General features: G+C 42.2%; 1 long non-coding RNA gene and 1 gene segment (V, D, J or C); one reads left to right on the forward strand and one right to left on the reverse strand.

Moving 5' to 3' along the window:
- LOC308461695 (T cell receptor alpha chain MC.7.G5-like) overlaps nt 1–25,648 on the forward strand; it is a 151,386-nt gene that overhangs the window by 50,010 nt on the left and 75,728 nt on the right.
- Nucleotides 1,760–2,972, reverse strand: LOC308461728. Its single transcript, XR_013978956.1, has 3 exons — nt 2,927–2,972; nt 2,307–2,400; nt 1,760–1,859 (listed from the first exon to the last, which is right to left on the reverse strand). It is a non-coding gene; the product is annotated as an uncharacterized lncRNA (long non-coding RNA).

The raw sequence follows: 25,648 nt of genomic DNA on the forward strand, positions 1-25,648 counted from the left end.
ACTCGTGCTGCTTTCATTGTGTACATAAATAAGTTAAGCAGCTCTTTTGGAACATCATTATCTACAATTCCTGAAAGAAAAGCTTCGGGTTTCTTGGTAACCATCAACTTAAACATCTTTTCCATCTCATTATATATCATTTCTCAGTAGCCCTTAGCTTTTTTCCAAGTCCACCACATGTGAAGAAATGTTCCTTCTGTCATTTTGCATTTCCAACACACACTTGACTTAGTTTTATACGTTTTGGGAGTGGGGTACATATGTTTGAATCTTCCCCTAGCTATCCAGCAGCTTTTTTCTGAATGTTCCAACTTGTTTAAATTGTGCTGAAGCTCTACTACCACTCGTGGGTTCTTTATTTTTTAGCGGGGAGAATAATACTTAAGCTATGTGTTCTGCTCACACACCAGGACTGTCCTTTATTATTTTAAGTCAGAGTTCTCCAACCTGGCATTTTCTTGGACTACAGCTCCCATCAGCTCCAGTCAGCAGATGTGGTGGTTCAGGCTGATGGGAATTGTAGTTTGAAACAGCAGGAGGGCACCAGGTAGGAGAAGCCTGGCTTAAAGCAACTAACCAGCCAATCAGGAATTGTCTGACTACAGTATTTTGATGAAACAATTAAGGATCTGCATCTTATCTAGCCTGCAGTGTGCCTTTCCCCCCACCAGGTGGTGGCATCAGTCCAGTTGCAGGAATTTCCTACAGACTCTCATAGGTCTGGTTCTTCTTCTTTTACATCAGTTTTAGAACATATAAGAATCCCAGCCTGGATTAGATCTAAGGTTCTTCTAGCGGAAATGCTAAACACCTACAATCACAACTTGGTTGAATGGATGCTTACAGGAATCCCGTGAGCGGGGTGTGAAGACAACAGCCCTCCAAAACTGTAACTAATCATAAGCCACTGGTTTTCTGTGGTTGGGATGATGATGATGATAACAACAACAACAACAACAACAACAACAACAACAACAACAAATTTATTTATTTATACATACATACATACATACATACATACATACATACTCCACCCATCTGGTGGGTTTCCCCAGCCACTCTGGGCGGCTTTCAACAGAACATTAAAAACAGAATAAAACATCAAAAAATTAAAAACTTCCCTAAACAGGGCTGCCTTCAGATGTCTTCTAAAAGCCAGATAGTTGTTTGTTCCTTTTACATGATGGGAGGGCATTCCACAGGGAGGGGACCACTACTGAGAAGGCCCTATGCCTGGTTCCCTGTAACCTCATTTCTTGCAGTGAGGGAACCACCAGAAGTCCCTCAGAGCTGGACTTCAGTGTCTGGGCAGAACGATGGGGGTGGAGACCTTCCTTCAGGCATATAAAAACACGCATATGTATGTTTGTGTATCTGTGTTTGCTTGCTTTTTCTTCTTGTTTTATTTGTTTGCAGATATGTGCATGATGTTTATCTGATGTATGTGTGTGCATGCATGCTCTGAGTATCCCTGCTTTCTCTTATCCGACAAGCATGCTTTGTGATGTCTGAAACAGGTCCTTATATTTTCCAATGTACCCCCCCCCAAAAAAAATGTCAGAGACTCTAACCATTAGGTCATAGCCATGCATAGAGTCATAGCACCTGCAGAACTGAACCCACTGTAACTAAAAATCCATCTGCTCTAAAGAAAACCACAGGTTTTAAGCCGCAGACACACTTTTTAATCACTCCAAAGTCTTGGTTTTCCACTGACGCCATACTTGCTTTCTTCCACCAGGTGGCAATGGGAAGGTCCCCTTTCACTAAATACAGAAGGCTCTTCACCTTCTGAGGTTTTCCTCTAACCCTGTTTTCACAAAAGAACCACAATTCTCCTTCTGACTGTCAGAGGAGAGCTGAGAAAAGGAGAAGAGAAAGCACACATAGAGAATTCATTGAGTTGGAGAAGACAACCTTAGTTTCTCTGCTGAATTTTCAGAGTGGACCAGAAGGAATCCTTGACGGCGAGAACATCCATGTCCTTCAGGATGTCCTCAAGAGTCCAGCTAGCTCAGTGGAGGATTCTTTTGGGGCTATTTTGGCTGTGTAAGTTGGGGAATCCTTAGAAATTTGGGAGAGTGCTATAGCCCAGAGGCAGATGGTCTCCTTTGCATGCAGAAGACCCCAGTTTCAGGTAGGACCTTGACATCAGCCCTGTCTGGGAAATCCTGGAGAGCAGCTGTCAGTGTAGTATACTGAGCTAGATGGGACAGTGGCCTGACTCTGTATAAGGCAGCTCCTATGCTTAGAGAAAATGTTGATAATAGAAAAAAGATAGGTAGAAATGTCTACTCTACACTCACCTACATCCACTCTGAGATCTTTCTCTAGCTTCACTTCAGTTGATTCCATTGATCCACTGAAGAGTAGAATCTAGGCGTAATGCCTCTATGACTCCTAGGAGGAGGAAAAGACATGTTACAATTTCAATATTATGAACACAGCCACCAATAATAGAGAGAGATGTAGGGTTGGAATGAGACACACAACGAAACCCTTATTAGATGTATAACTATTGTTCTTTTTTAAAAAAAAATAAATATGTTATTAGATACTGTTAGTGACTAAGGACTATTAACTGCAATCAGAAAGGTCAAAATGGTGCATATTTATAGGAGATTTCAAGGCAATGTGACCCTAAGAGCTCGGCTGAGTCAGACCAAAAGCCTCTAGTCCAGGATTTGGTTCTCACAGTGACCAGCCAGGTGTCTATGGGATGTCAGCAAACAGGACTTGAGTGCCACAGGGCTCTCCACACTTGCAGTTCCAAGAAAACGATGTTTGCTTGGTGTATGCTAGAGACTATATAGACATCATGGGTAGCAGTTGCTGTGGATTGTTTAGGAGGCAGGGTGGGATATCAAATAATTAATAAATCAAGGAAACAAGAAAAATTAATAGTAGTAGCTGTTGATAAGCTTACCCTTCATCAATTTGCTTCATCATATTTTAAAGCTGTTCAAGTTGGCAGTCATCATAAGGGTAGCAAAATCCATCGCTAGACTATAATACATAGAATGGAAATGTCTGGAGGGAGAGACCCTTGAGAAGGATAGATGGAGTGATGGGTGGATGAATGAGATGACCAAATTAATGATGTTGAAGTAAGAGGCAGAAAGACAGAGTCAGCTGGAGAGAGATGGGGGGTTACAAGCAACGTCTGATAAACAGTCAGAAACTCAGCATGAGAAGTCATGGAATAACATTGATTCCCTCACAGGTGGAGATATCAGTGGTGATGCTTCTCAGCTTTCTGAAGTCTACTTTTCCTCAGGAGAAACAGCTCGGATCTCCTGCAAACATGGACTCTCTTCATACACTGTGGTCTTCTGGTACAAGCAAACCCAAAATGCAGCCCCTTACTCAGTCATCCACAGTTACTCTAAAACTGAGAAGAAAGAACGGCTGGAGATGGACACTGACAAAGGCAACCTGTCTACAGAGCTGTCCATCAGCAAGGTGGAGATGGGGGACGCTGGGATCTACTATTGTGCTGCAAGCGACACAGTGGTGGGAAATGCAAGGTGAGCTGCACAAAAACCTTCACTGCACTGAAGGTTCACTTCTGGGAGAGCCACATGCACATCCCACTGTACTTAATGAGTCATTAAGAAGGAATCACTGGCCTAGGTCAGAAATGTCACCTTGTTTTCTTCTAATTGTCCCATTATGGCAAGGACAGCGAATGCTGTGCCCTTCAGAAGTTGTAAATAACCAGCCCCATTCAACATGGGGAATGGTAAGGGATGAAGAAAAACCTTTCCACAAACATTTGGAGGGCACTGCATTGACCACCCCTACATTATGGGGTAGTAGTGGAACAACCAGATGCCCACAAGATGTTTTGGACTACAAGTCCTTCTAGCCCCATCCAGCTGTACATGATAATAAAGTGTATCTGTTAATCACCCTCGGGTGGACCAAATTCAGTAATGTGCAACTGAACAGAGTCAAAAGACTCTTTGAGAGCAGTTTCTTGGATTCCAGAATGTACCCCCCAAAAGTGTTGGGAGACCCTTGGCATGAGGTCAGATCTGTTAAGGGGAGCTGACAGCAGATGTGACCCCAATGTAACTTAAAATCCATCTGCTCAAAAGAAAACCACAAGCCGGAAGCCACAAACACAATTTGTAAGCAACCCTGCTATCTTTGTTTTCTTCCACTAGATAGCAATAAGGAGTCATTCTTGCCTCACAAAACCCTTCATTAGCTGTGTTAACTTAAGATTTTCACAATTCTACTTCTGACTAGCAGGAGAGAGCTGAAAGAAATAGGAAAGGAGAAAGCACACATTGATAATTCATTGAACTGGGGAAGACGGCGACCTTAGTTTCTTCTGAATTTCCACACCTTACTAGGAGGGATCTGCGTTGGTGAGAGCATCTGCATTCTTCAGAATGACCTCAGGAATCCACCCAGCTCAGTGGATTCTCCTTGGGCTATTTCTGCTGTGTAAGTTGGGGAATCCTTAGAAATTTGGGAAAGGGTAGAGCTTTGTATGCAAAGGACACCAGGTTCATTCTCTGGGTTCTCCAGGTAGGGCTTAAAGAAAACCCCTCTCTGAAAATTCTGGAGGGCTGCTGCCCTTCAGTGTAGACAATATTGAGCTAGATGGAACAAGGGAACAACTCAGTATAAGGCAGCTTCCAAAACTTACAGAAAATATTAACCCTTAACAAGAGGCGAAAAGTAGCTAATAATGTCTACTCCACAGAAATATGCTTACTTTGCTGTTCCCTCTGGGATCTCTCTGTCTACCCTCCATTCAGTGGATTCCATTTGTCCAGTGTCCAATACAAGCTAATACCATTCCTACTACTATGAGGAGGAGAAGCCAGATCACAATTATTATTACCAGTACCACCAGTAATAGAACTGGCATAGATCTGGAATGGTACACACAATTGAACTTTTATTAGCAGTTGTCACTGAGTGATATCAAATGTATTGCTACTGATTTTTAGAATTTTATACTCTTGGTGTGCAACTGATATTACACACAGTTCTTGACTAATTACTATTAACTTACTCAGTAAGAAAATCATGGCCATTGTGTATATCTATGGAAGATTCCAAGGAAATGTGAACATACAAACCTTGTGGAGTCAAACCAATATTCTGTCTAGTCAAGGATCCTGTTCTTAGAAGGACCAAGCAGATGTCTCTGGGATGTCTGCAAGCAGGATGTCAGCACAACAGCACTCTTCCCACTTGGAAAGCTCGCCATCTGGTATTGAGAGGCATGTTGAAGAGCCATGGAGTTATGGAACAATGATGGTTTTTCCTTTTCCAGGCAAATATGTCAGTGGTGATGCTTCTCAACCTTCTGAAGTCTCCTTTTCTTCTGGAGAAACAGCTCGGATCTTCTGTAAACATGGAGTCTCTAATTATAATGGGGTCTTCTGGTACAAGCAAACCAGAGATGCAGCCCCTTCCTTAGTCATCTACAGTTACTCTAAAACCGAGAAGAAAGAACGGTTGGAGATGGACACTGACAAAGGGAATCTGTCTACAGAGCTTTTCATCAGCAAGGTGGAGATGGGGGACGCTGGGATCTACCACTGTGCTGCAAGTGACACAGTGGTGGGAAGTGCAAGGCAAGCTGCACAAAAACTTGAAGAGCTTTGATCCTCTTCACTGAGCTGCAGGTTCACCTCAGGGACACCCACGTCACACTTTTGATGAATGAGTCATTCAGAATAAATCATTGCCCTAGTTCAAAAATTCACCACCTCTTTTTCTCCTTGGCCCATTATGACCATGATAGCAATATGGTGTTGTCCCCTCTATTTCCAAAGCACAAGGGGTGTGTTTGTGTGGATTCTCACGTTGCCAAAACAGCACTATTCATTCACAAAAGAGTGGTATTAGCAGATTTTGGGGTACCCAGTGTTTTCCACAGTATCAAAATTGTGTTTGTTTGTTTGTTTGTTTGTTTAAAGAACAATGTAGAAAAGCATCTTTGAAAACAATGATTGTGGATTGCCAACTGATTATTATGAAGTGGAAATAGAAAAGTTGGATGTGAGTGGAATAGGGTATCCTGAAGTAGGGCAAGGATGAACTGGAGTATGTACAATAATTTGTTGCAGGTCTCCCTCCTCCACCTCCCTACTCATCTTCTGGTTTAGTGTTTTTTAAAGAAAAGCATAATGCAAGTAACTGTCTATGATATGTTAATACTTCACAGTGTATTCAAACTGACAAGCATAATTTAGGATCCAGTCTTATGAAAATGTGGGAGAATTCTCCATTGAGGGTACACAGAAGTTTTAGCTAGTGGGAAGCAGCATATAATAAGAGATTGAGAAATTCCCCTGGAGGATTCTAATATGGAGGCTCACACCAAATTCAGTATTGGATTGCTGGACAGAGTTCAAAGAGTCTGCGAGAGCACAATATATAGGCAAATGTGCATTATCTTAACTGTTCTTCCTCCACTCTACCACCTTCTCCCAACCTGGCATGTCACCATCTCTCTTCCAACCACAGTCCATTAAGTACAACTTACTCAACCCATTTTTTACAGTATGAATCAGAAACCTCCTTGTACCTGTTCTTTCCTGTCTTGTGGTCAAGTCATGGACTTGTGTACATAACATTGGCTTCAATAATAATGAGCCGAACAATGATCCCACCTCAAAGTTGTTCCTCCAAACTGAAATTTTGATTCTTATTTTCCAAATACAAGGTTGTGACTTGGAACAGGAACTATATTGAGACAAGGGGCAGTGGCTCAGTGTGACTGCAACACAAGCTCCTCACCAGAGCTGTGTTGCAAGCCAAAGAACTGAAGGTTTGAGCTCATGCAGATTTTTGGAAAGAGAAGTGGGTGGGTTCTTGAAGAGGGCTGGCCAGCCAAATAGGCAAACGATGCGAAGCAGCATGATTCAAGGCTCTCCTCCCCACTAGAGATCTTACATGAGGATTATCTGTGGAGCTGCTTCAATCATGGCCCAGTCCCCGCCCAATCTGCCTCTGAGTCTGTGTCTCATGGGGGAGACTGGAGTACCATGACCCAAAAGGCCCAGGATCCCCCTGCTCTGCCTCAGTCTCCATTGACACAGCCTGCTCCCCTCCAACATGTACTTCGTGTGTGTGGGGGGGGGGTCCTCCTCTGAAGAAGATTCTTCCCCCAAGGAGATGAGCGTTGTGATATCTCAGGAGAGTGACAAATGAGTGTAGTCTGCCATCTTGGTTCAAAATGTTGTCCTCTTGCAGGCAAACATAGACGGATAGCCCTTCCTCATTCTTAAGCACCGCTATGCAAAACTGGGTTGTGACATTTTCAAATCAGAGCAATTCTTAGCAAGTATCAGAGCAAGTCCTCCATCATAACTTCAAAATGATGCCCAATAGTATTCAAGTAGTGATGAAAAACTTCTCCTTGATCTCACGAACCATTGGGCCTATTTTGGTTATGATATCTTAAGACTTGTCTGGACAGATAGAGAACTTATGGGGAAACAACTTTCCAAAATATGTAGACAGTAGTTAAGTAATACTATTACTACTGCTACTAGTAGGATTTATATCACACTCTTGTTCCCGAAGGAGCCTTAGGCAGTAAGCAGACCCACAATCTGAAAACAAAAATGTACATCATAATTCTGAAACAGTTGTAGTTAAGGATGTAGAATCTAGAAGGACTTTTTCCTTAGCAGGATGAGAAAAAAGAAAACTCAGAGGTTTTCTTAGAAGAATAAGCCTTAGGGACAATCTTAGACCTGCAGGTAGGGAGTGGTAAACAAATTTAATAAATAATAAAAATAATTTAAGAATTTCTAGTTTGTGTTGTGCTTTAACTGGCAACCTCTTGTATCATAACTTTGCTGCTCCTGCCCAACCTTTGGTTGGAATATGGTCTTGAACAGGTTGCTAAGCAACAGAAAAACCTACGTAGCCAACAGGTGCCTTTATTAAGGTCATGTGGTCAATAAGGGTCAGTGTAAAATTGTCAGTGTGTAAATGAGCATGAGTCAGCATTAGGTCTGGAAGGCTGGAAGAGGAAAGGATTCTGTTACTTTATTTGTATTCGACCAGTGTAAATTTTTGTAAATAATAAAGATACTAAACTAAAAGAGAATCTCTGCTGCAAGTCTGTTAAAGAAGAACACCTCAAGAGTAGATTGTGAACACATCAACACCTTTGATGTAGAATACACCCAACAGATTGTGCCTACTCTCTCTGGCTTTCCTAGAAACTCATTGCATCACTTGCATTCAAAAGCATCACTTTCAGGGATCCCCAAGGTGGCGCCATTAGGCAATCTCCCTTGGTGGATTTCAAGGGCCCCTGCTCCTCTGAATTTTTTATTTCTAAAAAAGTATATAGATAGGAGGTGTTTCTGGGAAGCTTGCCTGGGTTTTTTTTTTTGGTTCAGGGTGCTTTATTTGCTTAAGTGTTTCACCTGGTTTGTGATGGAGTGCATGTCTGTTCTGAGCATCCGTTTTTCCTTCTGTGAGACGAGTGCTTTGTGGTGTCCACAGCAGTTTCTTGGATTCCAAAATGTACCCCAAAAGTGTTGGGAGACCCTTGGCATAAGGTCAGATCTGTTAAGGGGAGCTGACAGCACCTGCAGATGTGACCCCAGTGTAACTAAAAATCCATCTTCTCAAAAGAAAACCACAAGACAGAAGCCACAAACACAATTTGTAAGCAACCCTGCTATCTTTGTTTTCTTCCACTAGATAGCAATGAGGAGTCATTCTTGCCTCACAAAACACTTCATTAGCTGTGTTAACTTAAGATTTTCACAATTCCACTTCTGACTAGCAGGAGAGAGCTAAAAAAATAGGAAAAGAGAAAGCGCATATTGATAATTCATTGAACTGGGGAAGACGGCGACCTTAGTTTCTTCTGAATTTCCACACCTTACTAGGAGGGATCTGCATTGGTGAGAGCATCTGCGTTCTTCAGAATGACCTCAAGAGTCCACCCAGCTCAATGGATTCTCCTTGGGCTATTTCTGCTGTGTAAGTTGGGGAATCCTTAGAAATTTGGGAAAGGGTAGAGCTTTGTATGCAAAGGACACCAGGTTCATTCTCTGGGTTCTCCAGGTAGGGCTTAAAGAAAACCCCTCTCTGAAAATTCTGGAGGGCTGCTGCCCTTCAGTGTAGACAATATTGAGCTAGGTGGAACAAGGGAACAACTCAGTATAAGGCAGCTTCCAAAACTTACAGTAAATATTAACCCTTAACAAGAGGCAAAAAGTAGCTAATAATGTCTACTCCACAGAAATATGCTTACTTTGCTGTTCCCTCTGGGATCTTTCTGTCTACCCTCCATTCAGTGGATTCCATTTGTCCAGTGTCCAATACAAGCTAATACCATTCCTACTACTATGAGGAGGAGAAGCCAGATCACAATTATTATTACCAGTACCACCAGTAATAGAACTGGCATAGATCTGGAATGGTACACACAATTGAACTTTTATTAGCAGTTGTCACTGAGTGATATCAAATGTATTGCTACTGATTTTTAGAATTTTATACTCTTGGTGTGCAACTGATATTACACACAGTTCTTGACTAATTACTATTAACTTACTCAGTAAGAAAATCATGGCCATTGTGTATATCTATGGAAGATTCCAAGGAAATGTGAACATACAAACCTTGTGGAGTCAAACCAATATTCTGTCTAGTCAAGGATCCTGTTCTTAGAAGGACCAAGCAGATGTCTCTGGGATGTCTGCAAGCAGGATGTCAGCACAACAGCACTCTTCCCACTTGGAAAGCTCGCCATCTGGTATTGAGAGGCATGTTGAAGAGCCATGGAGTTATGGAACAATGATGGTTTTTCCTTTTCCAGGCAAATATGTCAGTGGTGATGCTTCTCAACCTTCTGAAGTCTCCTTTTCTTCTGGAGAAACAGCTCGGATCTTCTGTAAACATGGAGTCTCTAATTATAATTGGGTCTTCTGGTACAAGCAAACCAGAGATGCAGCCCCTTCCTTAGTCATCTACAGTTACTCTAAAACCGAGAAGAAAGAACGGTTGGAGATGGACACTGACAAAGGGAATCTGTCTACAGAGCTTTTCATCAGCAAGGTGGAGATGGGGGACGCTGGGATCTACCACTGTGCTGCAAGTGACACAGTGGTGGGAAGTGCAAGGCAAGCTGCACAAAAACTTGAAGAGCTTTGATCCTCTTCACTGAGCTGCAGGTTCACCTCAGGGACACCCACGTCACACTTTTGATGAATGAGTCATTCAGAATAAATCATTGCCCTAGTTCAAAAATTCACCACCTCTTTTTCTCCTTGGCCCATTATGACCATGATAGCAATATGGTGTTGTCCCCTCTATTTCCAAAGCACAAGGGGTGTGTTTGTGTGGATTCTCACGTTGCCAAAACAGCACTATTCATTCACAAAAGAGTGGTATTAGCAGATTTTGGGGTACCCAGTGTTTTCCACAGTATCAAAATTGTGTTTGTTTGTTTGTTTGTTTGTTTAAAGAACAATGTAGAAAAGCATCTTTGAAAACAATGATTGTGGATTGCCAACTGATTATTATGAAGTGGAAATAGAAAAGTTGGATGTGAGTGGAATAGGGTATCCTGAAGTAGGGCAAGGATGAACTGGAGTATGTACAATAATTTGTTGCAGGTCTCCCTCCTCCACCTCCCTACTCATCTTCTGGTTTAGTGTTTTTTAAAGAAAAGCATAATGCAAGTAACTGTCTATGATATGTTAATACTTCACAGTGTATTCAAACTGACAAGCATAATTTAGGATCCAGTCTTATGAAAATGTGGGAGAATTCTCCATTGAGGGTACACAGAAGTTTTAGCTAGTGGGAAGCAGCATATAATAAGAGATTGAGAAATTCCCCTGGAGGATTCTAATATGGAGGCTCACACCAAATTCAGTATTGGATTGCTGGACAGAGTTCAAAGAGTCTGCGAGAGCACAATATATAGGCAAATGTGCATTATCTTAACTGTTCTTCCTCCACTCTACCACCTTCTCCCAACCTGGCATGTCACCATCTCTCTTCCAACCACAGTCCATTAAGTACAACTTACTCAACCCATTTTTTACAGTATGAATCAGAAACCTCCTTGTACCTGTTCTTTCCTGTCTTGTGGTCAAGTCATGGACTTGTGTACATAACATTGGCTTCAATAATAATGAGCCGAACAATGATCCCACCTCAAAGTTGTTCCTCCAAACTGAAATTTTGATTCTTATTTTCCAAATACAAGGTTGTGACTTGGAACAGGAACTATATTGAGACAAGGGGCAGTGGCTCAGTGTGACTGCAACACAAGCTCCTCACCAGAGCTGTGTTGCAAGCCAAAGAACTGAAGGTTTGAGCTCATGCAGATTTTTGGAAAGAGAAGTGGGTGGGTTCTTGAAGAGGGCTGGCCAGCCAAATAGGCAAACGATGCGAAGCAGCATGATTCAAGGCTCTCCTCCCCACTAGAGATCTTACATGAGGATTATCTGTGGAGCTGCTTCAATCATGGCCCAGTCCCCGCCCAATCTGCCTCTGAGTCTGTGTCTCATGGGGGAGACTGGAGTACCATGACCCAAAAGGCCCAGGATCCCCCTGCTCTGCCTCAGTCTCCATTGACACAGCCTGCTCCCCTCCAACATGTACTTCGTGTGTGGGGGGGGGGGTCCTCCTCTGAAGAAGATTCTTCCCCCAAGGAGATGAGCGTTGTGATATCTCAGGAGAGTGACAAATGAGTGTAGTCTGCCATCTTGGTTCAAAATGTTGTCCTCTTGCAGGCAAACATAGACGGATAGCCCTTCCTCATTCTTAAGCACCGCTATGCAAAACTGGGTTGTGACATTTTCAAATCAGAGCAATTCTTAGCAAGTATCAGAGCAAGTCCTCCATCATAACTTCAAAATGATGCCCAATAGTATTCAAGTAGTGATGAAAAACTTCTCCTTGATCTCACGAACCATTGGGCCTATTTTGGTTATGATATCTTAAGACTTGTCTGGACAGATAGAGAACTTATGGGGAAACAACTTTCCAAAATATGTAGACAGTAGTTAAGTAATACTATTACTACTGCTACTAGTAGGATTTATATCACACTCTTGTTCCCGAAGGAGCCTTAGGCAGTAAGCAGACCCACAATCTGAAAACAAAAATGTACATCATAATTCTGAAACAGTTGTAGTTAAGGATGTAGAATCTAGAAGGACTTTTTCCTTAGCAGGATGAGAAAAAAGAAAACTCAGAGGTTTTCTTAGAAGAATAAGCCTTAGGGACAATCTTAGACCTGCAGGTAGGGAGTGGTAAACAAATTTAATAAATAATAAAAATAATTTAAGAATTTCTAGTTTGTGTTGTGCTTTAACTGGCAACCTCTTGTATCATAACTTTGCTGCTCCTGCCCAACCTTTGGTTGGAATATGGTCTTGAACAGGTTGCTAAGCAACAGAAAAACCTACGTAGCCAACAGGTGCCTTTATTAAGGTCATGTGGTCAATAAGGGTCAGTGTAAAATTGTCAGTGTGTAAATGAGCATGAGTCAGCATTAGGTCTGGAAGGCTGGAAGAGGAAAGGATTCTGTTACTTTATTTGTATTCGACCAGTGTAAATTTTTGTAAATAATAAAGATACTAAACTAAAAGAGAATCTCTGCTGCAAGTCTGTTAAAGAAGAACACCTCAAGAGTAGATTGTGAACACATCAACACCTTTGATGTAGAATACACCCAACAGATTGTGCCTACTCTCTCTGGCTTTCCTAGAAACTCATTGCATCACTTGCATTCAAAAGCATCACTTTCAGGGATCCCCAAGGTGGCGCCATTAGGCAATCTCCCTTGGTGGATTTCAAGGGCCCCTGCTCCTCTGAATTTTTTATTTCTAAAAAAGTATATAGATAGGAGGTGTTTCTGGGAAGCTTGCCTGGGTTTTTTTTTTTGGTTCAGGGTGCTTTATTTGCTTAAGTGTTTCACCTGGTTTGTGATGGAGTGCATGTCTGTTCTGAGCATCCGTTTTTCCTTCTGTGAGACGAGTGCTTTGTGGTGTCCACAGCAGTTTCTTGGATTCCAAAATGTACCCCAAAAGTGTTGGGAGACCCTTGGCATAAGGTCAGATCTGTTAAGGGGAGCTGACAGCACCTGCAGATGTGACCCCAGTGTAACTAAAAATCCATCTTCTCAAAAGAAAACCACAAGACAGAAGCCACAAACACAATTTGTAAGCAACCCTGCTATCTTTGTTTTCTTCCACTAGATAGCAATGAGGAGTCATTCTTGCCTCACAAAACACTTCATTAGCTGTGTTAACTTAAGATTTTCACAATTCCACTTCTGACTAGCAGGAGAGAGCTAAAAAAATAGGAAAAGAGAAAGCGCATATTGATAATTCATTGAACTGGGGAAGACGGCGACCTTAGTTTCTTCTGAATTTCCACACCTTACTAGGAGGGATCTGCGTTGGTGAGAGCATCTGCGTTCTTCAGAATGACCTCAAGAGTCCACCCAGCTCAATGGATTCTCCTTGGGCTATTTCTGCTGTGTAAGTTGGGGAATCCTTAGAAATTTGGGAAAGGGTAGAGCTTTGTATGCAAAGGACACCAGGTTCATTCTCTGGGTTCTCCAGGTAGGGCTTAAAGAAAACCCCTCTCTGAAAATTCTGGAGGGCTGCTGCCCTTCAGTGTAGACAATATTGAGCTAGGTGGAACAAGGGAACAACTCAGTATAAGGCAGCTTCCAAAACTTACAGTAAATATTAACCCTTAACAAGAGGCAAAAAGTAGCTAATAATGTCTACTCCACAGAAATATGCTTACTTTGCTGTTCCCTCTGGGATCTTTCTGTCTACCCTCCATTCAGTGGATTCCATTTGTCCAGTGTCCAATACAAGCTAATACCATTCCTACTACTATGAGGAGGAGAAGCCAGATCACAATTATTATTACCAGTACCACCAGTAATAGAACTGGCATAGATCTGGAATGGTACACACAATTGAACTTTTATTAGCAGTTGTCACTGAGTGATATCAAATGTATTGCTACTGATTTTTAGAATTTTATACTCTTGGTGTGCAACTGATATTACACACAGTTCTTGACTAATTACTATTAACTTACTCAGTAAGAAAATCATGGCCATTGTGTATATCTATGGAAGATTCCAAGGAAATGTGAACATACAAACCTTGTGGAGTCAAACCAATATTCTGTCTAGTCAAGGATCCTGTTCTTAGAAGGACCAAGCAGATGTCTCTGGGATGTCTGCAAGCAGGATGTCAGCACAACAGCACTCTTCCCACTTGGAAAGCTCGCCATCTGGTATTGAGAGGCATGTTGAAGAGCCATGGAGTTATGGAACAATGATGGTTTTCCCTTTTCCAGGCAAATATGTCAGTGGTGATGCTTCTCAACCTTCTGAAGTCTCCTTTTCTTCTGGAGAAACAGCTCGGATCTTCTGTAAACATGGAGTCTCTAATTATAATTGGGTCTTCTGGTACAAGCAAACCAGAGATGCAGCCCCTTCCTTAGTCATCTACAGTTACTCTAAAACCGAGAAGAAAGAACGGTTGGAGATGGACACTGACAAAGGGAATCTGTCTACAGAGCTTTTCATCAGCAAGGTGGAGATGGGGGACGCTGGGATCTACCACTGTGCTGCAAGTGACACAGTGGTGGGAAGTGCAAGGCAAGCTGCACAAAAACTTGAAGAGCTTTGATCCTCTTCACTAAGCTGCAGGTTCACCTCAGGGACACCCACGTCACACTTTTGATGAATGAGTCATTCAGAATAAATCATTGCCCTAGTTCAAAAATTCACCACCTCTTTTTCTCCTTGGCCCATTATGACCATGATAGCAATATGGTGTTGTCCCCTCTATTTCCAAAGCACAAGGGGTGTGTTTGTGTGGATTCTCACGTTGCCAAAACAGCACTATTCATTCACAAAAGAGTGGTATTAGCAGATTTTGGGGTACCCAGTGTTTTCCACAGTATCAAAATTGTGTTTGTTTGTTTGTTTGTTTGTTTGTTTAAAGAACAATGTAGAAAAGCATCTTTGAAAACAATGATTGTGGATTGCCAACTGATTATTACGAAGTGGAAATAGAAAAGTTGGATGTGAGTGGAATAGGGTATCCTGAAGTAGGGCAAGGATGAACTGGAGTATGTACAGTAATTTGTTGCAGGTCTCCCTCCTCCACCTCCCTACTCATCTTCTGTTTTAGTGTTTTTTAAAGAAAAGCATAATGCAAGTAACTGTCTATGATATGTTAATACTTCACAGTGTATTCAAACTGACAAGCATAATTTAGGATCCAGTCTTATGAAAATGTGGGAGAAATTCTCCATTGAGGGTACACAGAAGTTTTAGCTAGTGGGAAGCAGCATATAATAAGAGATTGAGAAATTCCCCTGGAGGATTCTAATATGGAGGCTCACACCAAATTCAGTATTGGATTGCTGGACAGAGTTCAAAGAGTCTGCGAGAGCACAATATATAGGCAAATGTGCATTATCTTAACTGTTCTTCCTCCACTCTACCACCTTCTCCCAACCTGGCATGTCACCATCTCTCTTCCAACCACAGTCCATTAAGTACAACTTACTCAACCCATTTTTTACAGTATGAATCAGAAACCTCCTTGTACCTGGTTCTTTCCTGTCTTGTGGTCAAGTCATGGACTTGTGTACATAACATTGGCTTCAATAATAATGAGCCGAACAATGATCCCACCTCAAAGTTGTTCCTCCAAACTGAAAATTTGATTCTTATTTTCCAAATACAAGGTTGTGACTTGGAACAGGAACTATATTGAGACAAGGGGCAGTGGCTCAGTGTGACTGCAACACAAGCTCCTCACCAGAGCTGTGTTGCAAGCCAAAGAACTGAAGGTTTGAGCTCATGCAGATTTTTGGAAAGAGAAGTGGGTGGGTTCTTGAAGAGGGCTGGCCAGCCAAATAGGCAAACGATGCAAAGCAGCATGATTCAAGGCTCTCCTCCCCACTAGAGATCCTACATGAGGATTATCTGTGGAGCTGCTTCAATCATGGCCCAGTCCCCGCCCAATCTGCCTCTGAGTCTGTGTCTCATGGGGGAGATTGGAGTACCATGACCCAAAAGGCCCAGGATCCCCCTGCTCTGCCTCAGTCTCCATTGACACAGCCTGCTCCCCTCCAACATGTACTTCGTGTGGGGGGGGGGGGTCCTCCTCTGAAGAAGATTCTTCCCCCAAGGAGATGAGCGTTGTGATATCTCAGGAGAGTGACAAATGAGTGTAGTCTGCCATCTTGGTTCAAAATGTTCTCCTCTTGCAGGCAAACATAGACGGATAGCCCTTCCTCATTCTTAAGCACCGCTATGCAAAACTGGGTTGTGACATTTTCAAATCAGAGCAATTCTTAGCAAGTATCAGAGCAAGTCCTCCATCATAACTTCAAAATGATGCCCAATAGTATTCAAGTAGAGATGAAAAACTTCTCCTTGATCTCACGAACCATTGGGCCTATTTTGGTTATGATATCTTAAGACTCGTCTGGACAGAGAGAGAACTTATGGGGAAACAACTTTCCAAAATATGTAGAGAGTAGTTAAGTAATACTATTACTACTGCTACTAGTAGGATTTATATCACACTCTTGTTCCCGAAGGAGCCTTAGGCAGTAAGCAGACCCACAATCTGAAAACAAAAATGTACATCATAATTCTGAAACAGTTGTAGTTAAGGATGTAGAATCTAGAAGGACTTTTTCCTTAGCAGGATGAGAAAAAAGAAAACTCAGAGGTTTTCTTAGAAGAATAAGCCTTAGGGACAATCTTAGACCTGCAGGTAGGGAGTGGTAAACAAATTTAATAAATAATAAAAATGATTTAAGAATTTCTAGTTTGTGTTGTGCTTTAACTGGCAACCTCTTGTATCATAACTTTGCTGCTCCTGCCCAACCTTTGGTTGGAATATGGTCTTGAACAGGTTGCTAAGCAACAGAAAAACCTACGGAGCAAACAGGTGCCTTTATTAAGGTCATGTGGTCAATAAGGGTCAGTGTAAAATTGTCAGTGTGTAAATGAGCATGAGTCAGCATTAGGTCTGGAAGGCTGGAAGAGGAAAGGAACATGTTACTTTATTTGTATTCGACCAGTGTAAATTTTTGTAAATAATAAAGATACTAAACTAAAAAAGAATCTCTGCTGCAAGTCTGTTAAAGAAGAACACCTCAAGAGTAGATTGTGAACACATCAACACCTTTGATGTAGAATACACCCAACAGATTGTGCCTACTCTCTCTGGTTTTCCTAGAAACTCATTGCATCACTTGCATTCAAAAGCATGACTTTCAGGGATCCCCAAGGTGGCGCCATTAGGCAATCTCCCTTGGTGGATATCAAGGGCCCCTGCTCCTCTGAATTTTTTATTTCTAAAAAAAATATAGATAGGGGATGTTTCTGGGAAGGTTGCCTGGTTTTTTTTTTTTTTTGTTTGTTTGTTTGTTTGTTTTTTGGTTTAGGGTGTTTTGTTCATGTAAATGTTTCACCTGGTTTGTGATGGGGTGCATGTATGTTCTGAGCATCCATTTTTCCTTCTGTGAGATGAGTACTTTGTGGTGTCCACCACAGTTTCTTGGTGTACCCCTAAAATGTACCCCCAAAAGTGATCAGAGGCCCTTGGCATAAGGTCAGATCTGTTAAGGGGAGCTGACAGCACCTGTAGATGTGACCCCAGTGTAACTAAAAATCCATCTGCTCAAAAGAAAACCACAAGCCGGAAGCCACAAACACAATTTGTAAGCAACCCTGCTATCTTTGTTTTCTTCCACTAGATAGCAATGAGGAGCACGAGGAGTCATTCTTGCCTCACAAAACACTTCATTAGCTGTGTTAACTTAAGATTTTCACAATTCTACTTCTGACTAGCAGGAGAGAGCTAAAAAAATAGGAAAAGAGAAAGCGCACATTGATAATTCATTGAACTGGGGAAGACGGCGACCTTAGTTTCTTCTGAATTTCCACACCTTACTAGGAGGGATCTGCGTTGGTGAGAGCATCTGCGTTCTTCAGAATGACCTCAAGAGTCCACCCAGCTCAATGGATTCTCCTTGGGCTATTTCTGCTGTGTAAGTTGGGGAATCCTTAGAAATTTGGGAAAGGGTAGAGCTTTGTATGCAAAGGACACCAGGTTCATTCTCTGGGTTCTCCAGGTAGGGCTTAAAGAAAACCCCTCTCTGAAAATTCTGGAGGGCTGCTGCCCTTCAGTGTAGACAATATTGAGCTAGATGGAACAAGGGAACAACTCAGTATAAGGCAGCTTCCAAAACTTACAGAAAATATTAACCCTTAACAAGAGGCGAAAAGTGGCTAATAATGTCTACTCCACAGACATATACGTAATTTGCTGTTCCCTCTGGGATCTCTCCCACTATCCTCTGTTCAGTGAATTCCATTTGTCCAATGACCAGTACAAGTTTATACCATTCCTACTACTATGAGGAGGAGAAGCCAGATGACAATTATTATTACCAGTGCCACCAGTAATAGAAGCTGACATAAATCTGGAATTGTACTGTTCACATAACTGAACTTTTATTAGCAGTTGTCATTGAGTGATATCAAATGTATTGCTACTGATTTTTAGAATTTTATACTCTTGGTGTGCAACTGATATTACACACAGTTATTGACTAATTACTATTAACTTACTCAGTAAGAAAATCATGGCCATTGTGTATATCTATGGAAGATTCCAAGGAAATGTGAACATATAAACCTTGTGGAGTCAAACCAATATTCTGTCTAGTCAAGGATCCTGTTCTTAGAAGGACCAAGCAGATGTCTCTGGGATGTCTGCAAGCAGGATGTCAGCACAACAGCACTCTTCCCACCTGGAAAGCTCACCATCTTGTATTGAGAGGCATGTTGAACAGCCATGAAGTTATGGAACAATGATGATTTTTCTTTTTCCAGGCAGAGATATCAGTGGTGATGCTTCTCAACTTTCTGAAGTCTCCTTTTCTTCTGGAGAAACAGCTCGGATCTTCTGTAAACATGGAGTCTCTAATTATTATGGGGTCTTCTGGTACAAGCAAACCCAAGATGCAGCCCCTTCCTTAGTCATCTACAGTTACTCTAAAACTGAGAAGAAAGAACGGTTGGAGATGGACTCTGACGAAGGGAATCTGTCTACAGAGCTGTCCATCAGCAAGGTGGAGATGGGGGACGCTGGGATCTACCATTGTGCTGCAAGTGACACAGTGGTGGGAAATGCAAGGCAAGCTGCACAAAAACCTGAAGAGCTTTGATCCTCTTCACTGAGCTGCAGGTTCACCTCAGGGACACCCACGTCACACTTTTTATGAATGAGTCATTCAGAATAAATCATTGCCCTAGTTCAAAAATTTCACCACCTCTTTTTCTCCTTGGCCCATTATGACCATGATAGCAATATGGTGTTGTCCCCTCTATTTCCAAAGTACAGGGGGGGGGGTGGATTCTCATGTAGCCAAAACAGCATAATCCATTCACAAAAGAGTGGCATTAGCAGATTTTGGGATACCAAATGTTTCCCACAGAACCAAAATTGTGTTTGTTTGTTTGTTTGTTTGTTTGTTTGTTTGTTTGTTTAAAAAACAATGTAGAAAAGAATCTTTGAAAACAATGGTAGTGGATTGCCAACTGATTATTACAAGGTGGAAATGCAAAAGTTGGATGTGAGTGGAATAGAGTATCCTGCAGTAGGGAAGGATGAACTGGACTATCTACAATAATTTGTTGCAGGTCTCTCTCCCCCACCTCCCTATTCATCTTCTGGTGTAGTGTTTTCTAAAGAAAAGCATAATTCAAGTAACTGTCTATGATATGTTCATACTCCACAATGTATTCAAACTGACAAAGCCACTTCCGACCTCGGGAGGAGGTGGTGTTGTGGGCTTCAGGCCCCCAACACTTGCGCTCCCATCCCTGCGCGATCAGGGAATCCTCCGTCGTGTCACCCCCCTGGCCAGCCAATCGGCTGGCTCTGGGGGTGTGGCTTGCCGCATTTAAGGCAAGCGTGGCAGAGGAGCGTCCTCTTTGCCGCCAATCAGCTGGGAATTTCCTCACCAAAGTTATGTTGCAAGCCAAAGAACTGAAGGTTTGAGCTCATGCAGATTTTTGTGAAGAGAAGTGGGTGGGTTTTGAAGAGGGCTGGCCAGTCAAATAGGCAAACGATGCAAAGCAGCATGATTCAAGGCTCTCCTCCCCATTAGAGATACTATGTGAGGATTATCTGTTGAGCTGCTTCCATCATGGCCCAGTCCCCGCCCAATCTGCCTCTGAGTCTGTATCTCATGGGGGAGACTGGAGTACCATGACCCAAGAGGCACTGGATCCCCCTGCTCTGCCTCAGTGTCTATTGACACAGCCTACTCCCCTGCAACATGTATTTTTTGTTTGTGTGTTGGGGGGGTCCTCCTCTGAAGAAGATTCTTTCCCCAAGGACATGAGAGTTGTGATATCTCAGGAGAGTGACAAATGAGTGTAGTCTGCCATCTTGGTTCAAAATGTTGTCCTCTTGCAGGCAAACATATAGCCCTTCCTCATTCTTAAGCACCACTATGCAAAACTGGGTTTTGCCATTTTCAAAGCAGAGCAATTATTATGTTCAGTCCTCCACCATAACTTCAAAATGATGTCCAATAGTATTCAAGCAGAGATTGAAAAACTTCTCCTTGATCTCAGGAAGCATTGGGCCTATTTTAGTTATGATATCTTAAGACGTGTCTGGACAGATAGAGAACAGGTGGACAAATAACTTTCCAAAATATGTAGACAATAGTTAAGTAATACCACTACTGCTACTAGTAGGATTTATATCCCACTCTTGTTCCCAAAAAAGCCTTGGTCAGCAAGCAGATCCACAATTTGAAAAATAAAAACATACATAATAATTCTTGAACAGTTGTAGTTAAGAACGTAGCATGTAGAAGGACTTTTTCCTTAGCAGGATGAGAAAAAAGAAAAACCAGAGGTTTCCTTAGAAGAATAAGCCTCAGGGACAATGTTAGATGTTGGAGGTCCTGCCCTGGGACCTGCAGGTATGGGGCAGTAAACAAATTTAATAAATAATAATAATAATAATTTAAGAATTTCTAGTGTGCGTCGTGCTTTAACTGGCAACCTCCTTTATCATAACTTTGCTGCTCCTGCCCAGCCTTTTGTGGGAATATGGTCTTGAACAGGTTGCTAGGCAACAGAAAAACCTACGGAGCAAACAGGTGCCTTTATTAAGGTCATGTGATCAATAAGGGTCAGTGTAAAACTGTCAGTGTGTAAATGAGCATGAGTCAGCATTAGGTCTGGAAGCCTGGAAGAGGAAAGGATTCTGTTATGTTAGTTTATTTGTATTCGATCAGTGTAATTTTTGTTAGATAATAAAGATACTAAATTAAAAAAGAAACTCTGCTGCAAGTTTGTTAAAGAAGAAAACCCAAGAGTAGATTGTGAACACATCAACACCTTTGATGTAGAATACACACAACAGATTGTGCCTACTCTCTCTGGTCTTCCTAGAAACTCATTGCATCATTTGCACTTAAAAGCATCACTTTCAGGGATCCCCAAGGTGGCGCCATTAGGCAATCTCCCTTGGTGGATATCAAGGGCCCCTGATCCTCTGATTTTTTTTATTTCTAAAAAAGTATATAGATAGGGGGTGTTTCTGGGAAGGTTGCCTGGGGTTTTTTTTTGGTTCAGGGTGCTTTATTTGCTGAAGTGTTTCACCTGGTTTGTGATGGGGTGCATGTCTGTTCTGAGCATCCGTTTTTCCTTCTGTGAGACGAGTGCTTTGTGGTGTCCACCACAGTTTCTTGGATTCCAAAATGTACCCCAAAAGTGTTGGGAGACCCTTAGCATGAGGTCAGATCTGTTAAGGGGAAGCTGATAGCACCCGTAGATGTGACCCCAATGTAACTAAAAACCCATCTGCTCAAAAGAAAACCACAAGACAGAAGCCACAAACACAATTTGTAAGCAACCCTGCTATCTTTGTTTTCTTCCACTAGATAGCAATGAGGAGTCATTCTTGCCTCACAAAACCCTTCACCAGATGTGGTTTATTCTAGCTGTGTTAACTTAAGATTTTCACAATTCTACTTCTGACTAGCAGGAGAGAGCCAAAAAGAAAAAGGACAAGAGAAAGCACACATTGCTAATTCATTGAACTGGGGAAGACGGCGACCTTAGTTTCTTCTGAATTTCCAGACCTTACTAGGAGGGATCTCTGTTGGTGAGAGCATCTGGGTTCTTCAGAATGACCTCAAGAGTCCACCCAGCTCAGTGGATTCTCCTTGGGCTATTTCTGCTGTGTAAGTTGGGGAATCCTTAGTAATTTGGGGAAGGGACGGAGCTCAGTGGTACAGCTTTGTATGCAAAGGAAACCAGGTTCATTTTCTGGGTTCTCCAGGTAGGGCTTAGAGAAAACCCCGTCTGAAAATTCTGGAGGGCAGCTGCCAGTCAGTGTAGACAATACTGAGCTAGATGGAACAAGGGACCAATTCAGTATACGGCAGCTTCCAAAACTTACGGAAAATATTAACCCTTAACAAGAGGAGAAAAGTAGCTAATAATGTCTACTCCACAGAAATATGCTTACTTTGCTATTCCCTCTGGGATCTCTCTGTCTATCCTCCGTTCAGTGGATTCCATTTGTCCAATGACCAACATAAGCTAGTACCATTGGTAGGCTAGGACCAACTACTATGAGGAAGAGAAGCCATATGGCAATGATTATTACCAGTACCACCAGTAATAGAACTGGCATAGATCTGGAATTGAACTGTTCACACAACTGAACCTTTATTAGGTAGTGGTCGCTAAGTGATATCAAATGTATTGCTACTGATTTTTAGAATTTTATACTCTTGGTGTGTAACTGATCTTAGACACAGTTATTGTCTTATTACTATTAACTGTACTCAGTAAGATCATCATGGCAATTGTGTATATCTATGCAAGATTCCAAGGAAATGTGAACATACGAACCTTGTCGAGTCAAACCAATATTCTGTCCAGTCAAGGATCCTGTTCTTAGAAGGGCCAAGCAGATGTCTCTGGGATGTCTGCAAGCAGGATGTCAGCACAACAGCACTCTTCCCACTTGGAAAGCTCGCCATCTGGTATTGAGAGGCATGTTGAAGAGCCATGGAGTTATGGAACAATGATGGTTTTTCCTTTTCCAGGCAAATATGTCAGTGGTGATGCTTCTCAGCTTTCTGAAGTCTCATTTTCTTTGGGGGAAACAGCGCGGATCTCCTGTAAACACGGACTCTCTACATATGATTCGGTCTTCTGGTACAAGCAAACCCAAGATGCAGCCCCTTCCATAGTCATCTACAGTTACTCTAAAACTGAGAAGAAAGAACGGTTGGAGATGGACACTGACAAAGGGAATCTGTCTACAGAGCTGTCCATCAGCAAGGTGGAGATGGGGGATGCCGGGATCTACCATTGTGCTGCAAGTGACACAGTGGTGGGAAATGCAATGCAAGCTGCACAAAAACCTGAAGAGCTTTGATCCTCTTCACTGAGCTGCAGGTTCACCTCAGGGACACCCACGTCACACTTTTTATGAATGAGTCATTCAGAATAAATCTTTGCCCTAGTTCAAAATTTTCACCACCTCTTTTTCTCCTTGGCCAATTATGGCCATGATGGCCATTTGGTGTTGTCCCCTCTATTTCCAAAGTACAGGGGGTGTGTGGATTCTCATGTAGCCAAAACAGCATAATCCATTCACAAAAGAGTGGCATTAGCAGATTTTGGGATACCAGATGTTTTCCACAGTACCAAAATTGTGTTTGTTTGTTTGTTTGTTTGTTTGTTTGTTTAAAAAACAATGTAGAAAAGGATCTTTGAAAACAATCATAGTGTATTGCCAACTGAATATTACAAGGTGGAAATAGAAATGTTGGATGTGAGTGGAATAGGGTATCCTGAAGTAGAGCAAGGATGAACTGGAGTATCTACAATAATTTGTCACAGGTCTCCCTCCTCCACCTCCCTACTCATCTTCTGGTTTAGTGTTTTCTAAAGAAAAGCATAATGCAAGTAACTGTCTATGATATGTTACTACTTCACAGTGTCTTCAAACTGACAAGCATAATTTAGGATCCAGTCTTATGAAAGTGTGAGAGAAATTCTCCACTGAGGGCATACAGAGGTTTTAGCTAGTGGGAAGCAGCATATAATAAGGGATTGAGAAATTCCCCTTTAGGATTCTCATATGGAGACTCACACCAAATTCAGTAATGCATGACTGGACAGAGTTCAAAAAGTCTGCGAGAGCACAATATATAGGCAAATATGCATTATCTTAACTGTTCTTCCTCCACTCAACCACGTTCTGCCAACCTGGCACGTCACCATCTCTCTTCCCACCACAGTCCATTAAGTACAACTAACTGCATCCATTTTTTACTGTATGAATCAGAAACTTCCTTGTACCTGGTTCTTTCCTGTCTTGTGGTCTAGTCATGGACATAACACTGCCCTCAATAATAATGAGCCTAAAAGTGATTCCATCTCAAAGGTGTTCCTCCAAAATGAAAATTTGATTATTATTTTCCAGTACAATGTTGTGACTTGGAACAGGAACCATATTGAAATAAGGAGCAGTAGCTCATTGTGCTCACATCACAAGCTCCTCACCAAAGCTATGTTGCAAGCCAAAGAACTGAAGATTTGAGCTCATGCCAATTTTGGGGAAGAGAGGTGGGTGGGTTCTTGAAAGGGGCTTGCCAGCCAAATAGGCAAATGATGCGAAGCAACATGATTCAAGGCTCTCCTCCCTACTAGACGTACTACTTGAGAATTATCTGTGGAGCTGCTTCCATCATGGCCCAGTCCCCACCCAATCTGTGAATTAGGAGGGGTGGTGAACCTCAGGCATGATCTTGCTTTCCAGCCCTCAAGACTCAAAGCCCCTCCTCCTCACGAGCCCTGTTCTGTGCCCTACTTGAGTTCTTCAGCCTGGTTTTGATTTGTCCATGAACATTTGAAGTTTCTGGAGTGGTGCAGAAACCCCAGGATTTTTCATGGCTGGAATAAAGCCTACCATACCAAGCACAATGCAAAGTGTTTGTGTTGACCTTTAAAGCCCTAAATGGCCTCGGCCCAGTATACCTGAAGGAGCGTCTCCACCCCCATCATTCAGCCCAGACACTGAGGTCCAGCACCGAGGGCCTTCTGGCGGTTTCCTCCCTGCGAGAAGTGAGGTTACAGGGAAACAGGCAGAGGGCCTTCTTAGTAGTGGCACCCGCCCTGTGGAATGCCCTCCCATCAAATGTCAAGGAAATAAACAACTATCTGACTTTTAAAAGACAGCTGAAGGCAGCCCTGTTTAGGGAAGTTTTTAATGTTTGATGTTTTATCACTTTGTTATTATTATCTTGAACTGGTCTTTGACCGTAACAATAAATTATTACTATTACTATTCTGTTGGAAGCCACCCAGAGTTGCTGGGGAAACCCAGCTCGATGGGCAGGGTATAAATAAATAAATTATTATTATTATTATTATTATTATTATTATTATTATTATCACTTTTTTCTCTGGTCCCACCCACCCCTGGGATGGAAGGTGGCCCACTCGAGGGCGCAGTCCTCAGGTGGAAAAGGGCTCCACCATCTACCCTGTTCTATGATGGCTATTTGTAAGGGGTTG

This window comes from Podarcis pityusensis (genome assembly GCF_964106645.2).
Source record: "Podarcis pityusensis genome assembly, chromosome: 13".
In the NCBI taxonomy this organism is placed as follows: domain Eukaryota; kingdom Metazoa; phylum Chordata; class Lepidosauria; order Squamata; family Lacertidae; genus Podarcis; species Podarcis pityusensis.